We start from the raw sequence: 17,673 nt of genomic DNA, 5'->3' as shown, positions 1-17,673 counted from the left end.
AATGTGATTTAGAAGCATGAGTTTAGAGCTGGCAGGAACCTTCTAAGTCAGTCAGCTCAGTGGTTCTCAAACTTTTGTTCCCAGTATCTTTAAAAATTATTGAGGATCTATCCAAAGAGTTTTTGTTTACGTGGGCTTTGTTTTTAAATATTTACCATATTAGAGATAAAAACTAATTTTATATTTATAGACCCTCTGAAAAGGTTTCAGAGACCCCTGGGAGTCTCTGGACCATACTTTGAGAAACACTGATTTTGCCCAATCCCCTCATTTAGAGATGAGAAAACTAAAACTTCAGGAGGTTAAAATGATTTTCCTTAAGATCATGCAGGATTTCAACTCAGACCTTCTGATGTCAAAGCCAGCACTCTTTCCCCTACAGTGTACTATCCTTCAGAATGGCCTCCATCTCTTAGAGCCTGAAGAGGCCTTGCTTCCTCCTCCCTCCCGCTGTCAATCTTCCGCCTGACCAGAAAGGCAAGATGAGGTAAGAGGAAAGGGGTGAGAAGAAGGAAAAAGGACCCAGAGGAGTCTAATGAATAATTAGTAGCCCACATTCTTTCACATTTGAAGATTTGCAAAACAGTCTTAGCAAAAGGCTGGAAAGGGTGGGGGGAAGCACTCTGACTGTTATTACCCTTATCTTACAGATAAGGAAATTGATTGTTTAGTTATCAAGAAGCAAATACTTATTATATACCAGCTATGGATCAGGCACTGAAAAGGGCAGTTAGGTGGCTCAGTGGACAAAATACTAGGTCTGGAGTTAAGAACCCTCATCTTCCTGAGTTTAAATCTGTCCTCAAACACCTGCTAGCTACATGATCCTGGACAAGTCACTTAATCCTGTTTGCCTCAATTTCCTCATCTGTAAAATGAGCTAGAAAAGGAAATAACATTCCAATATCTTGGCTAAGAAAACTCCAAATGGGATCACAAAAAGTCAGACAGGACTAAAAATGACTGAATGACAAAAATGGGTCAGGCCCTCACTGTGTAATGTATTAGGGTCACAAAGAACAAAACAAACTAGACCCTACCCTCAAAAATGCTTACATTCTATCATAGGAGACAATATATAAACATCATTATAATTCTTAAAACTATAAAAAGAATGCAAAAGAATGGGGCTGGCAAAGGTAGATACTAGCATCTGGGAACAGTAGGTGAGAGGGATCAGGAACAGACTTACATGGGAATTGGTATTTGAATTGAATTTTGAAGAAAACTAGGAAATCTAAGAGGCAGGAAGTAGAGATGAGGAAAGAAAGCATTCTAGGCCTGGCAGACAGCCAGTGAGGACACCAAAAGTCAGGAGATGGAATATCATTGAAGGAATCTCAAGGACACTGATTTCCCTGGATCACAGCGCATATGAAGAGGAGTTAAGTATAAGAAGGCCGGAAAGATAGGATGGGACCAAGTTACATTCCTTTTTGGAATAATATTCTTAAATGCATAAAATAAAATACATTGGATTACAAAGGAAACCAATCACAATGAAATACAATTATAAAAATAAATGTTTGTTATGTTCTTGTACCTTGGTTCTACCTCAAGACACTTGAGTGGATGGAAGCAGGTACATTTTAGTCAAAAAAAAAAAAAAAAAAAAAAGGCTCAGAGATTAGAGCTTATCTAAGGTAGCTATATAACTTAATGGACAGACCACCAGGCCTGAAGTCAGGAAGAGCTGAGTTCAAATTCAGCCTCAGATGTGTAACCTGGGCAAGGCAGTTAATCTGTGTTTCCCTTAATCTGGAAAAAGAAATGGCAAACCACTCCAGTATCCTTGCCAAGAAAACCCCATGGACAGTATGGTCCACATGAAGAGCCAGACACAAACAACAACGTGGGAAAACTGAAACTCAAAGAGGGTTCAAACAGATAATAAAAAGGATATTTAGGATTTGACTTCAAATCTGCTAGCGTTCAAGTCAATGCTCTTTCTCCTATTTCACACTGCTTTGAGCATCTCCAAGGTAGAAGCCAGGTCTTCCTTGAATCCCTCATTCCCAAAGCTACTCCAGGAAGATGTGTAGATTTTCTTCAGTGGCTGTCTTTCTCAAGGGCCCAGTGTCCTCATACTGACTCCAGAAACCCAGAACAATTCAAAGTTGTAATCTCTGAACCTTTCTCTTGATCAAAATGTGCCTGCCTCTATCCCCTCTGGGTTTTGCTCTCTGGGATGTCTTGAGGCAGAATCAAGTCCAAGAACGTTAAAAAAATTATTTTGACAATCATTTTCTATATGATTGGTTTCCATTGTAATCTCATGTATTTTGTGTATTTAAAAATATGATTTTAAAAAGGACTCCATAGGTTTTATCAGACCACCAAAGAAATCTACAATGCAAAAAAGTTAAGAATTTCATCTCTAAAGCTATCTTGATAAACTAATTAAAGACTAGTAGAATCATCTTGATAAACTAATTAAAGACTAATAGAATCATAAAATTTTAGAATGTATTAAATCTAACTTTCTACCAGTGCAGGAATCTTTGACATAGAAATCCTGGCAGGGTTTCATCTGCCTCATTTTAAAACACCTCTAGTAGTGAATAACTCACTACTTTACCAAGCAACTGATTCCATTGTTGGAGAGTTAACTTTTAGGCAGTTAGTTCTTATATTGGACTGATTCCTTCAAACTTCCACCTATTGTTCCTCTGTCTGGCCTAATAGTCAAGATCTGCTTTTCTTTCTGGCAGCTATTCAAATGTTAGAGAAAGTACTTTATAGATTCTATGATTATGAGTTGCTTCAAGCCAAAAATTTCTAAAGGTGAAACTGTGGGGGGTGGGGGTGTTGGGGACAGGAAAACTCTCTTTCAGTGTGTGTCAAATTGCAGTCTACTCCACTCGATCCTGAGTGGGAATCAAGCTCATCCAATCCCTTCTGTCAAACTCAGAGAAGTAGCCGGCACAGTGCATGGAGTGCTGGACTTGGAGCCCAGAATACTTCTTACCTCTGACCCTGACAGAGCGGACTGAAGGAAGCAACTTAATCTCTTTGAGACTTTCCTTCATGTGGAAAATGAATCACTTTCACAGATCATTTCTGTGGTATGAACTTATGGAAAATGAAGTGAGCCTAACTGAAGGAACGATTTATATAATAACAACATTGAAAAGAAAAACAACAGCTTTGAAAGATTTAAGCAGTCTGATCAATATAATAGCCAGCAATGATTCCAGAGGGATGACAATGAGGCAAGCTACCTGCTTTCTGTCAGAGAAGAGATGGATTCAAGATTCAGAAGGAGACATTTAATTTTGAACATGGCAAATATGGGAATATGTTTTGTTCGATTATGCATATTTGTAACAAATGTTTTGTTTCTCTTTTTCCTTTTTGTTTGGGATGAGGAAGAGGGATAAGAAAGAAGGAAAATAAATGTTTGTTCATTGAAATTAATAAATTAAATTAAATGATATACTCATTGGTCTTTAAATTTCCTTCTAATTATGAATTGATGATTCTATGAAGGAAGGGGGGATAGGAAAAGAGATTTACTAAGCACCTACTAGGTGCCAGGCACTGTGATGAGCATTTTACAAATATGATTTCAATGGATCTTCACAATAACGCTGCTATTATTATGCCCATTTTACAGCTTATAAAAACTAAGTCAGACAAAGATCAAATATCAAACCTGTGATCACACAGATAGTAAGTTCCTGAGGCAGGATTATTCAAACTCTTAAAACCATTTGATCCTTTGTGCCACCTATGACTCTTGGGGTAGCTTTCTCAAAGATAGGGTTGCTTTGTTCTGCAAGATAAGAAGAAGGAGGAGAAATCATTACTGTCTTACCTCCTCCAGAATCTCCTTTTACTAACTGGTCCCTGAGAGTTCCATTTATTGTTGTAAGCCTGGGACAGAGTGAACCATAGGATGGGCCCTTCTGAAAGAAGAGCTCAGGAGTGAGCCACGTTCCTTTTACCATCCCTATTCTCAAGGTTTTAGTCCAGCCAGAACTGTATTATTGTTGTTATTTGTCCTTTATTCTCAAAGAGTACCATGACATCAGGAGGTGATATCATGAATGCAAGTAAATTCAATTTAAGTGAGGGAGGGCTGTGCAAAGCCACCAGCCTCACTTTCCCCTCAGAGCCACCTATGTCCAGTAGCAAGATATAAATCAGGACAAGTGGATGCAATGGACCTTGGACCACGCCTTAAACCAAAACCACTCTGATTCTCATTGATTAGAACCGTAGTTATCCCAAGGTGACTGGCATGGACCATTTCGGACTAAAGAACAATAATGTGGTATTGCTTCTGACTTAGTATCCCCAGAGAGAGGATAAAGGGCTAGAAGCCGTAGGGCTGGGCTCTTCTTATAAAAAGCATTGTCCCTCTCCCTCTCATAAACCACCTAAAATAGAGTCATCTCAGCAGACCTTGCTTTGCTTCTCCCTCTCCCTCAGAACAATCCCAGGAAAGTGTCCTGATAAACAAAGCCCATGCTGCCCACTTGCTTGAGGTCATCTTGGGGAGCTGCTGGAAATATCATAGAATTATAGATTTGGAGTTAGAAGAGACCTTAGACATTAGTTAGTCCAACATATAAGGAAATTGAGGACCAAAGAGGTTGAATGCATATTGTTGTTGTTCAGTCATTTTTCAGTTGTTGACTCTTCTTCCTTGTAGGTTTCTTTTTGTTTTCTGCTGTGCATTTTTTACTTTATTCTTTTCTCCTCTTCTTCCCACCCCCCTCCTCCAAGCACTACAATTAAGTGCAGATATATTTGTAAGTATATGTGTTTGTGTGTGTATATATATGTGTGTGTGTGTGTAAATATATATACATATACATATATTCATACATATATAGACATATATACAAATCCATATATACACATGCATACATATACCTATGATCATACACATATACATTCATTTGTATCTATGTGAGACTATCATACTTGTTTGTCCTCTGTTTCTCTGAAGGTAGAATGTCCAGCTCTTCTTGACCCCACTTAAGTTTTCTTATCAAAGACACTAAATAGGTTTGCCATTTTCGCCTCCAAATCATTTTACAGATGAAAAAACTGAGGCTAGTGGGGTTAAGTGACTTACCCAGGATCACACAGCTGGTAAAAGACTGAATTTGAACTCAGGTCTTTCTGTCTCCCACTGAGCATTCTATCCACTGGGCCATCTGTGGGCCATGAATGCCATGTTTTATGTCAAATTTGACTCAAGAAATAGAATTTAGATGTATCATCATAAATTCAGAGTTGAAGGGACCTGAGAGGCTCTTGAGTCCAACACTTTCATTTTACAGATGAGAAAAGTGAAAGAGATAAGGAGTTTTCTCTGAGTCACACAGCAACTCAAACTGAGGTCCTTTGATCCCAAACCCATTGTTCCTTTCATTGGACCATTTTCTCGCTGAAGAACAGAAGCTGGAGCTTCCTAATCAGTCAGGTTGGTCCCCCTAGCCCATAATATGGACTTTTAAGCTCTCTCTCTGAGCTTCTAGCACTCCTGTTGCTGAGGATAAAGATAACCTGTCAACAAGACCCCATTCAGGAGGGGGATGGGGGACAACTGTTTCCTGCAAACCTCCCAGCTCAGTGATAGTCTGCTAGTGCTCTTATGTGTCTCTCTTCTGTTCCCCAAATCAGCACAGCTCCTGGTCTCTCAGCCAGGGACAATTTCCCTTATTCTTAGGTTGGGCTTTTAAAGAGATCAACCTGAGTGATCCAGGCTGGGCTTGGCAGCAAAGGGAAGGATTCCATTAAACAGCCTTGGAGGCAAAAGCTGGGCAGAAATAATGATGTCTGTCAATTGTTTAAATAAGAGTCTAAATATAAAGAAGGAGATTCTCTCCCCACTCCCCTGTACCAAAAAAAAAAAAGAAGAAAAAAAGGACACACACACACACACACCACACACACACACACACACACGAGTCTCCCTTTATCCACAGCAGAGAATAGATCTTTCCAAAACATCCCAGGTTCATTGGCACTTGAGACCCAGTCTTGCCATTCAAGATGCAAGCAATAAGCCAGTCCCTGTAGTAGATCTTACCAGACAAGGTATTTACTTAGTTCTGTTTTAATTACAGAAAGAGAATTATGGACCTCGAGAGTTCAGCATCTGGACCATCCCCGAGCAGGGCGGAGGGAATCTTTGGCTAAATAATTTTCTCTGACACGAGGTTTCATTAGGTCTAAATTACCCGGCAGTGCCTCAGGCTTTGAAGTGGCTCAAGGAGAGACTGGGAGGTTATTTTTCTTTTACCTGTCACCACTTATTTTCCTCGGCTACTGGCTGGTAGCCCAGCATTTTTAACTAATGGGGATTAAATAATCCAGCCGTAATAGAAATGTTGGGCTCTGGCTGCTCGGCCCTGTGTCGAAATCATTAAGGCTCCAGCCAGCTTTGGCAGTATCTCAGTGTTGAAGGGTTAAGGAAAGGACGGGCAGCTAATTCTGGACTTTTTTTATTGGCTCCTCATTATAGCTATTATCCACAAACACAACCACTAATGGAAGGCTGAGGAATTCAGAGGAGGAAGGGTTTCATTTTGGCTGAGGAAAGGAAGCACCCGATTACTCAGAAAGAGCAACCAACTGACTAACTGGAGGTCCCTCAGAACAATAAGTCTTCTCCATGACTGCTGCCCCTTCTTAAAGAGCCGGACAGATCTGAGCTAAGAGGAGGGAGAAAGTGGGGAGCCTTAGCTTCAGAAGTATCTTTTCCCAGAAGCAAAGTCTTCGTTTCTCACCAAGAGAAAATGGACAACTGGTTCCTCAATATCAGTTCTACCTATTGTCTTTGGCCACCTCTCTCTAGAAGGAAATGTGGTCCGCTGACAAAAACACCAGAGTGAGACTTAGGAGACTTGCATGCTGATTCCCTGTTACTATTTCCATATTATCCTGGTTAAATTGTGTGCTTTACTTGGGCCTCATTATGGTCTTCTCTCAAATATCATGCCTAATTCCTTTCCAAGATCATTGTGAGAGTTTCAAAAGATTTAGTAGATGAGAAGGCACTAAGAAAAGATTTTATCTTTTTAAAATAAAGTTCCTTCTACAAATATAAAGATTATAGCCCAAGATTTGTTCTCAAGTTTGAGAAACTGGTCTGCCTATTGCTGTCCAAGCTCACAATCCCAGAGTTGGGCTTTTTTATGGGCCACTGGTACTGTCTGATACTTCCTCAATCCTATGGCATCTTATTACTCAGCCATACTTGATCCTCCTTGTTATTTTGCCTACAAGCAGCTGAAAGCAATTCTCTGTGGGTCGCCCCAACCACGGCTTATTAGCAGGGATAGAAAAAGCTCTGTGTGGTGGAAACCTGTTCCAGCTTTTCCTCTACCATCCCTTCAGTTGTTTTGACTGCATCATTTGGGCCTTATTCATTCTCCTGCTTTACTTTAGATAAATATTTGATTCAGAGAAGAAAGATGACAAGTTTTCTTTTTCTTTTCTTTTACATTTAAATACAAAATAAGAAAAGAACAAAATTGCCATATGCACAACAGAACATAAGAGCATTCAAAATATTAAGCAATAAATTTTCATTTCAGGAAAGCTGATATAATAAATACTACACATTATGTTCAGAACTGTCCCCTTTTTTTTGTTTTCTTGGAGATTTTCTTTTGTCCTCTGCTGTGTACTTTTTACTTTATTTTTCCCTTTCCTCCACTCCACCCAAGATGGCTACAATTAAGCCAGATACATACATATATATATACATATGTAGATATCGCTAATCATACATATTTATATACACATATATGCATAGACATATATGTAAGACCATATTGTGCTTATTTCTAGTTGCCCTCTGTTTCTCTAAAGGTAGATAGCATCTTCCTTCATAAGTCCAAATCTTTCCAGATTTTTCTTAATCCATCAGTTCTTGATTTCCTATATCACCGCAATATTCCAACCTTATACTGTCTAGTTATTTTAAATAATCTAAAATAATATTGATTAATATGGCTGACATAGTCCCCCTATTTTTCTCTTTTGATTAAATCTATTTTTGTTTCAATTTTGTCTGAGATTATGATTATTACCCCTGATTTTTTAACATAATAAATTCTGCTCTTCATTTTTATTTTATGTTTATGTGTATCTCTCATTTTTTTTATAATATTTCCTGAAACCAATATGTTGTGAGGTCAAATTTTTAATTTACTATCTATTTCCATTTTATGGGTGAATTCATCCAATTCATATTCTAAACTATCATTCTCAGTCTGTTCTCCAAATCAGTTGTTTTTCTGATGAGATGTTTCATGTTTTCTTCTATTTTTTTTCATTCTTCTGATTTTATTTTATTATTTCTTGTTATCTTAGAATGTCATTACTTTCCCTTTACCCAAATCTATTTTACAAGGAATCATTTTCTTTCTTGAGTTTTTGCTTCTCTATTTCAAGTTGATTGACTTTCTTTTTATAATTTCCTTGATTTTCTTGGATTTTTAAATTTTTTCTTAATCTCTCATTTTATTTTTAAAGTCCTTTTTAAGATCTTCTAAGAAATTGTTTTGGGCTTGGAACCATTTGATGTTTCTTATTGAAAAAAAATTGGATCATTTTTAGCTCCATTTTCTTCCTTTAAATATGAACCCAGACCTTTTCTAAACCCATAGTAGCTATCTATGGTTGAATTCTTTCTCCTTTTCTTGATCGATTTTACTTATTGTTTTGTTTTGTTTTATTTTATTTTTGAGTTATTAGTGAGATCAAGTTCTAGTCCCAAGGTATGGGGAATACCTTCTTACTGCTATTTTCTGAGGTCTGTTCTGGGGCTCAATTTTGGGCTCTCTTCTCTACTCCTAAGCCACAGTTAGAGCCCCCAGTCACTTTGTCTCACCTGTGATCTTACTCTTTGAGGTCCCTCTATTGGCTGCAAACTATAGCTGGTCTCTTTTCCCTGGAGCTGAAACCAGGGACTCTGCTAGTCCACAGAGTTCAGGATCCTGGCCCCTCTGCTACTACAGTCACCAGATGAGTGCCAGCTCCTCCCCAACAGTGGCAGTCCAGCTGGTCAGCACCCTTGACAATGGATGATCCTTCCTCTTCTTATGAATTGCTACTCAGCCTTAATCACAGGATGTGTGTGTCCTCAGTCAAACTGAGACCTGTTCAAGACCTTAGCATAAAAAGACCACATTCTCTCATTGCATCCAGAGCCATCTCCAGTCCTCCTGATCTATATCTGGCCATAGGACCCAGAGGCTCTGGAGGGGAAGGTGAGGCAGGTGACCTTGCCCAGCCCTCATTCAAATCCAACTCACTTGCACATCACAGCATCACCTCCATGATAGCATGGTTCTCTTGGAGAAAGGATAAACAGCAACAACTCTGAAGTCAGACCTCACTCTGTCCTAGAATGAAAGTTTCTAAGGCTGAGAAGCCTCCAACCCCAGCTGCCTCCAGAGGTGATTGCATTTCACACAGGTTCAACTCCTTCCCCCCAATCTAGTCTATCCTGGGGTCTTCTTATGTTGCCTTGGAGAACAACAGTTTTGGCTTTACTTTTTTTTTTCTTTGCTCTATATTCCCTTTGAGATAATGTTCTGTCTTTTTCTGTGGAGGGAATTCGGAGAGCCAGACGTTTTCTGACCTATTCTGCCATCTTCCCAGAATCTTCCCATGTTTTCCTAATAATACATAGAAATCTATTGGTTCAGCTGTAATAGTTCCATTCCTATTTAATCCACAAATTGAGCCATCTTACCCTCCAACCTGAGGAGAGTCAGAAATATATTTTCAGATTATATGACCATTTAAATAGTACAAAGGTTAAATGGTCTGATTTTTCATACATAACAAAAACTCTTCATCAATCCAGACATAAGCTAGTTGTAACTTTAGAAATATTAGAATATTATATATGTGTGTGTATGTATGTATATATATGTTTGAACCATTAATAAGAAAGGCCCATGGGCCATACCTGAGTTAGGCCTTCTATATAGAAGGCAGGCAAAGCTTTTTCTTGCTCTCCCTGAGCCCATGGGATCTTTGAGAAGTGAGAGAAAAATATTTTCTCTCTTTGCCTTCTCCCATCCCCAATTCCCTAATGTTCAATGAAAATACTGGATTGATTCAGTTTAACAAATATTCATTAAGGATCAATCCCATGTGAGGCTCCATCCTGGGAACAGTGGAAAAATTAATCATCACAACTGACATTTCCAAAGAATTTTAAAGTTTGGAAAGCACTTTAACTTCAAGGTTTGCTTGATTCTCCATGATAGCCCTGTGAGGTATGTTCTACAGGTATTATTAATTCCATTTTACAAATAAGGGAACTGAGGCTCAGAAAAAGGGAAGTCATTCATAATCATACAGTTAATAGAAATTAGGAGCAGAGTATGAGAATGTATTCTGATGGAAGTGGATTTCTTCGACAAAGAGAAGATCTAACTCAGTTTCAATTGATCAAGGATGGACAGAAGCAGCTCCATCCAAAGAAAGAACACTGGGAGATGAATATAAACTGCTTGCATTTTGATTTTTCTTCCCAGGTTATTTTTACCTTCTGAATCCAATTCTTCCTGTGCCACAAGAAAACTGTTTGGTTCTGCACACATATTGTACCTACTGTGACATATTTAACATGTATAGAACTGCTTGCCATCTTGGGGAGGGGGTGGAGGGAGGGAGGGGGAAAATCGAAACAGAAGCGAGTGCAAGGGATAATGTTGTAAAAAATTACCCTGGCATGGGTTCTGTCAATAAAAAATTATATTATTTAAAACAAACAAGCAAACAAAACAACAACAAAAAGAAATTAGGAGTAGAATTTGTACTAAATCTCTTTCTGATCCAGCATCAGCATAATTACTACACTATGTCTACAAGAAAGAACAAAGCATTGTCCCTACTTTGAAAGAGTTTACAATCTAGTCCAAAGAACAGTATGTCTAGATGAGAAGATCACTTGTCAGAAGAACTGTCAGCTTTGAGGCATGCCATTTTCCCATTCTGAGCTGAGTTTCTACTTCTATTTAAAAAAAAAAAAAAGAAGAAGAAGAAGAAGAAGAAGAGATTTTAGACTAGACCAAGATTTCACTTTATATGTCTTCATTTGGCAATCAGGTGAAGCTGATGATTTCCTTCTCAGAATATTTTTAAATGCATAAAATGAAATATGTAGAAAATACAAAAGAAAACCAATAAAATGAAAAAGCAAAGAAAACCAACTAAATTATAATGTAGTTATAATTTATTTTAATTCAAGGAGTCCCTATTAAGGACCCCTAGTATTAGACAATCTCTAGCTTTCCACTCTGATAGTCTGTGAATTTGTCCATATATATGGACACAAGTAACCATACATAATGTGATAAATGCCACAAGGGGTACAAACAAGATAATGTGAGAATATATAGAAGAAAAAGATCCTTTGAGGTGGACATGAAGTTCCTTCCTGGAATTTTTCGAGCCTCATTACCTTCATATTAATGTGAATTTGTACCACCTGATCCATTTACAATTGTAATCACGGGATTTCCAACCTGGAAGTGACCTCAAAGGTCATCTCGTTCAACACTGTACTTTACAGAAAAGGTAATTGGTAACTAGAGGTTAAATGACTCGCCCAAACCTACCCAGCTCCTAACTAGCGAGGACAGGATTTGAACATCCCCGTCATCATTCTGGATCCTCCGCTCTTCTCAGCACAGCGTGCTGCCCCTCAGGGATAGCCAACCTAGACCAACCTTCCAAAAGCCTGTATCCCATCAGCACCCTGAAACCTGGCTCTGGCAGAACAAAAGGCCGAGGTGACATCGCGGGCTGAGGCGCCAAACACAGGTCCAAAGGGCTCCAGGATCGTGCTGAGGGGCCAGAAAGTCAAGAGGGATGCTAGCAATCCTCGGCATTCCTAAGGGCTCTCCCACTGGCCACTAATCACCACTGTGAGCATGCAAATTGTCTCACCCCCAGCCCCATTCCACACCCTCACCCTAAGCCCTCAAATGCATTAATAGAGACAGTTTGGAAAGTCAGTCCTGAAAATGACGGCAGGGAGGTGGAAGGAAATTAGGGCAAAGAGGGTGAATTCTCCTTTCCACGCCAATGATGGTGTTTGCCATCAGCGACATCTGGCTGTCTGCCCTGGATATTTATTAGGAGTGATTATGTGTCCCTTTAAATTCTGGGAGCTGTCTTTAACGGGCACGGGAGTTTATTTGCTGCTATTTATTTAAACACCTGTGCAGAACTCCTAGCCGTTTCCCAAGGGCGGGTGGGCACTGCCTGGAAGGGAGCAGGAAGCAGGGAGCTTTGTGGGTTTAATTTTAATGAACAATTCGGTGTCAGGGCAGAATCTTGTTTGAAGTGTTCTTCATCTGCTGAAAATCGCTCCCAAAAGACCCCCCTCAAAAACTCAGCTCTGCCCGCCCCTAACTGGGATGGAGACTGAAGCTCTTTAGAGGGGGAGAATCAGGTAAGAAAAGGCCAGAGAGCTGTAAATGGGAATTGCCCCCTTCGTCCTCATGGAATAGAACTACTGTTACTAGGAACTGGAACCTTCCAAAGCCTCTGCCCCTCTCTACATTGGCCTGGAATGAATTGAGTTCCTATACTCACAGGCAGATCTAAAATTACTCCCAATGTGCTGATCTTGACTTTACCTCTTGCCTGGACCATGATGGCGTATAATTCTGCCCCATGGGGCTCAAGAAACACATCACAGAGGTAAATTTGTTCTACAATAGATTCAGATTCAGAGCTGAAAGGGACCTTGGAGAAAAGTCAACTAGAACAACCCTCTCATTTTACAGTGTGAGACCCAGTGGAAGTAAGTGACTTAACCAATGTCACACAGGTTATCAGAGGTAGGACTTGAACCTGTGACTTTGACAGTAGTCTTTCCTTGTAAGAAGTCCTAAAAATCTCAAGAGCATGAAGGACCTACCAAATAGAAAACAAAACAATAATACTTCTGCAGACCAGACAGGTAAGGGCTGTGATGAGAATATTATTCAAGTCTATAAGAGCACAAAGTTGGAGAGAAAGAGACACAGACACTAATCCCCCAAAAATTAGAACCAAGGAAGTCACCTTAACACTCAAGTGTCTGGGCTACTTCACATAGCAAGAAGTGAATGGACAAAAGCTTGTTGTGCCAGACATAGCCCAGAACAGAAGCATAAAAGGCTTCAAGAACAGTTTGGATAAATACTTAGATCCATATGTCAATGTTTTAAGGTTCCATGAATGTGTTACTGAGGGCAATCTCAACGGACAAATATTTTGGACTCTGTGTCTTATTCAATTTATGAATTGTTGCCCCAGGAAAAAATTACTTCCCAGTGGCCAGGCTTTGGGGATGAACTCTCCAAATTCAGCTTGTTCTTGAGTGAAGAGACACATAGTTTATCACTAGGTCCATCCTCAAAGCCTTCACAAGTTGGTGTAACTACTAGAGTTTTTACTCCATTGATACAGCCAAGGTGAAGAAGCCAGACCCATCCCTCTGCTACAGTGAAATGTACACAGGAGGCAGATCTAAGTGGAAAAAAGATTTCTAAGAAAATGTAAGTAAATTTGAGCTATCTAGGGCATATATAACCTCAAATGGGTGATGTCATGGAGGACAGCAGACTCTAACCCCCTAAAAGACAGAATCCTGGTGCTAGAGAGACCGCAGGTATAATTACAGTCCAAGTGAGGGGAGGGGAGGGAAGTGACACTGAACATCTTTGGGGGATGAAGAGAAATTTGCTTCAGACAGGCTCTTGCAAACATGGAATGTTTGCCACTATTTCTTCCCATGTATTCTACACTCCATTGAAATGGGTCCACTTGCTGTTTGCCACAGAAAACATTCTGTTTCCCACATTTGTGCCTTTACCCACATTGTTGCTCCTCCCTGAAATGTTCTTCTCACTTCTACCTTTTGGCATCCCTAACTCCTTTCAAGACTCAACTCAACCACTAATTCCTCCTCTCAGAAGCCTTTTCTGGCTATTTCATCCCAAATCAGTCAATTTTGTACATATTTTGTATTCACCTATTTATGAACATATCCTGCTCTCTCTTCCTCCCCCCCCAAAAAAAAAGAAATAATAAGCTCTTTGAGAGAAGGAACTTATTCATTTTTGCATCCCAACCTAACATATATTACTTACTTAAGAGTAAGCAATTAATAAATACTAACTGAATTGAATTAAAAGCTGAACTGATCATTTTCCCCTTTAGATCTGGCTAAAGTTATTGTGAGCTTTCTAAAGGCCATATTCAGAGGGACTTTGAAATCCATAATGCTAGAGTCTGAGAAATCTATGGGTTTCCCAGAGTTTGTAAATGTCAGTGATAAAGAGAACCAGAACAAGACCCGCATCTTCTGGTAAGCAGCAGGCAGGCCTGAGTTAGATGTCTTCACACAACTTTCCAATTGATAGAACATAAGGTAATTATTTCCCTGCTAAGCTGACAGCAGTATGAGGCTGGGGTGCCTAGGGAATCATCAGACTTGGTTATTACCATATTCCTTTATCAAATAAGTCAAAGCATGAATATATCCCCTGTGTATCACTTTAAACAGATTGGGGAGGGGGAGGAGTTTCTTCTTTTATTCTCTAATCTCAAAATAGAGGACACTTGAATTTCTGCATCCTGGGGTTGAGATTATTCTGTTTGATTAAAGAGGAAAAAGAGAGAGGTTCCTCTGAATGAGAGCCACCCATTTAGAAGCAGAGAGGGGCCCTGATCATGTACTGTGTATAAACCAAGCAGTTTAGCACATGACTCGCAGCTCTCTCCCTGGTTCTACCTGGGTATATCTGGACAGGAGTGAGGTGTAACTGCAAGGCTGTCACAGGCTAGCGTGACCCAGAAAATCTGATAAAAAGGCAGGGGCCCAGATGCCCCAGTGAGACCTGGCTGGCCTTTTCCTCCCCCCAAGCCCTGCCAGCCCGTTTGCTAATGCCTATTTTTAGGTACAGCTGGGCTGAGGGATTGTGGAGTTACTGTAGAAAAGGCTGCTGTAAACTATAATCGAAACCAGGCATTAGGACTGAAGCTTCTCCTCCGGGAGTTTTTTCTTAAGTCAAACTTTCCACGATCTGGGTAATGAGGCTAGAGACTGGATACTGGGACTGGGACTGGACCTGGTCTGGGGACAGACAGGACTGAGGCTGGTTTTTTTAAAAGTAGTAGAAGAACATCAGAGCTGAAATATTAATTCATCCAATCCCCTCTTTTTCTAGGTTTAGAAGTGATTCCTCTTCTTTATATTTATTTCCCCATGTTTAAAGTGAAAGAATCAGTAGGATAAAGCACTGGGCCTACAATCAGAATATCTGTCTCAAACACTCTGCACTTGACTTCTGTTTGTCTTAGCTTTCTCATACATAAAATGGGGATAATAGTAGCATTCACTTCCCAGAGTTGTTGTGAGTATGAAATGAGATACTTGTAAAGCACTTTGTTAACTTAAAAAGTACTGCATAAATACTAGCTGCTATTATCATTATCATCAATCTTGATGAATTCAAATTCTAGAATTCAATTCTAATATTTTTTCATTTTGATGTAAAATATCTGTTCTACAGTATTAGTAATAAGAGTTGACGCCTACTATACTTTATAATTGAAAAGCACTTTGTATCTCATCTGAGCTTTATGACAACCTGTAGAGGTAAATAAGATAGGCATTTTCAATACCATCTATTAGATGAAGAAACTGAGGCTTAGGAAGGTTTAAAAAACAGCTGTTACTCAACTATGGTCACACAACTATTAAATGTCACAGGCAGTATTTGAAGCACAAATATGCTAGAGCCAGCTCTTACAGCTTAACTGTTAAATTTTCACTGTGTGTTACTACTGGGCTTATATCCCAAAGAGATTTTAAAGAAGGGAAAAGGAACTGTATGTGCACGAATGTTTGTGGCAGCCCTGTTTGTAGTGGGCAGAAACTGGAAACTGAGTGGATGACCATCAGTTGGAGAATGGCTGAATAAGTTATGGGATATGAATGTTATGGAATATTATTGTTCTGTAAGAAATGACCAGCAGAATGATTTCAGAAAGGCCTGAAGAGACTTACATGAACTGATGCTGAGTGAAACGAGCAGGATCAGGAGATCATTATATACTTCAACAACAATACTATATGATGATCAATTCTGATGGACGTGGTCATCTTCAGCAATGAGATGAACCAAATCAGTTCCAATGGAGCAGTAATGAACCAGCTACGCCCAGCAAAAGAATTCTGGGAGATGACTAAGAACCATTACATAGAATTCCCAATCCCTCTATTTTTGTCCACCTGCATTTTTTATTTCCTTCATAAGCTAATTGTACACTATTTCAAAGTCTGATTCCTTTTGTACAGCAAAATAACTGTTTGTACATGTATATATATATATATTGTATTTAATTTATACTTTAACATATTTAACATGTATTGGTCATCCTGCCATCTGGGGGAAGTTGTGGGGGAAAGGAGGGGAAAAGTTGGAACAAAAGGTTTTGCAATTGTCAATGCTGAAAAAATACCCATGCATATATCTTGTAAATAAAAAACTATAATATAATTTAAAATTTTTCACTCTGAGCATTTACAATTTAGAAATCAGAAAATTCTACACATCAGAGCTTCATTCATTTGTTGTTGTTGTTGTTGTTGATTGTCTAGACTTAAGAGAATGGTACAAATATATTAATGATGTAGATTAACATTTAAAATGAGGTCTGGGTATATTTTTTTGGAGAACCAGTTGCTAAAATTTATAAGGCTACCAATGATTTGAAACTATGTTCAACTTCAATATTCATTCCATTCCCCCATGATTCTATTGAGTTGCGGGGTGAGGGGTAGGAGAGAGGGTAGGAAGGGAAGGGGCTGAGTGTTCCAGGAGAACAGAGGAGGAGCTAAGATGTTTAGCTGCAGAATGGCAAACACTGACCACATCCAGATCTCACTGGCTTTCAAGATGAAAAACCCAAGAAACAAGATCAGTTTATGTTGTAGCAACTTATAGTTTGGGTCTTTCTATTTTGAGAAAGCAAAAAAATAGTATGTGTATATATAGATAGAAATAGGTAGCATGTCTGGTTTCCATTGTATGTCTCTACAGCAGGTGACTATTTGTAATAAAAATGCCTCTACTACAGCATCATGAAACCAGAGCATATTCTCTCTCTCTCTCTCTCTCTCTCTCTCTCTCTCTCTCTCTCTCTCTCTCTCTCTCTCTCTCTCTCTCTCTCTCCTCTGTGTCTTTCTCTCTGTCTCTCTCTCTCTGTCTCTCTCTCTTTCTCTCTCTCTCTCTCTCTCTCTCTCTCTCTCTCTCTCTCTCTCTCTCTCTTTCTCTCTCTCTCCCCTCTCTGTGTGTGTGTGTCTCTCTCTCTCTTTCTCTCTCTCTCCCCTCCTTCTCCCTCTCTCTCTCCTCAGTTTCTCTTCTTCCTCTGTCTCTTTTTGGGTGAATCTCTGTCTCTCTCTTTATCTCTGTATGTATTTCTGTCTCTCTCGGTGTCTTTTTCTTTGTATCTCTGTCTATCTCTTCCTTATTCTCTCTCTCTTTTTCTCATTCTCTTCCTCCCTTCCTCTCTCTTTCCCCATACATACATATAAAATGTATATAGATATGTATTTATGTATAATTGCCTCTTCAGCTAGGCAGAAGCAGCTGTTCTCTATTGTTGAGGTCTAACATTGGATATAAT

This window comes from Antechinus flavipes, chromosome 2 (assembly GCF_016432865.1).
Source record: "Antechinus flavipes isolate AdamAnt ecotype Samford, QLD, Australia chromosome 2, AdamAnt_v2, whole genome shotgun sequence".
NCBI lineage: Eukaryota > Metazoa > Chordata > Mammalia > Dasyuromorphia > Dasyuridae > Antechinus > Antechinus flavipes.
Note: the sequence above shows the minus strand (reverse complement) of the source record.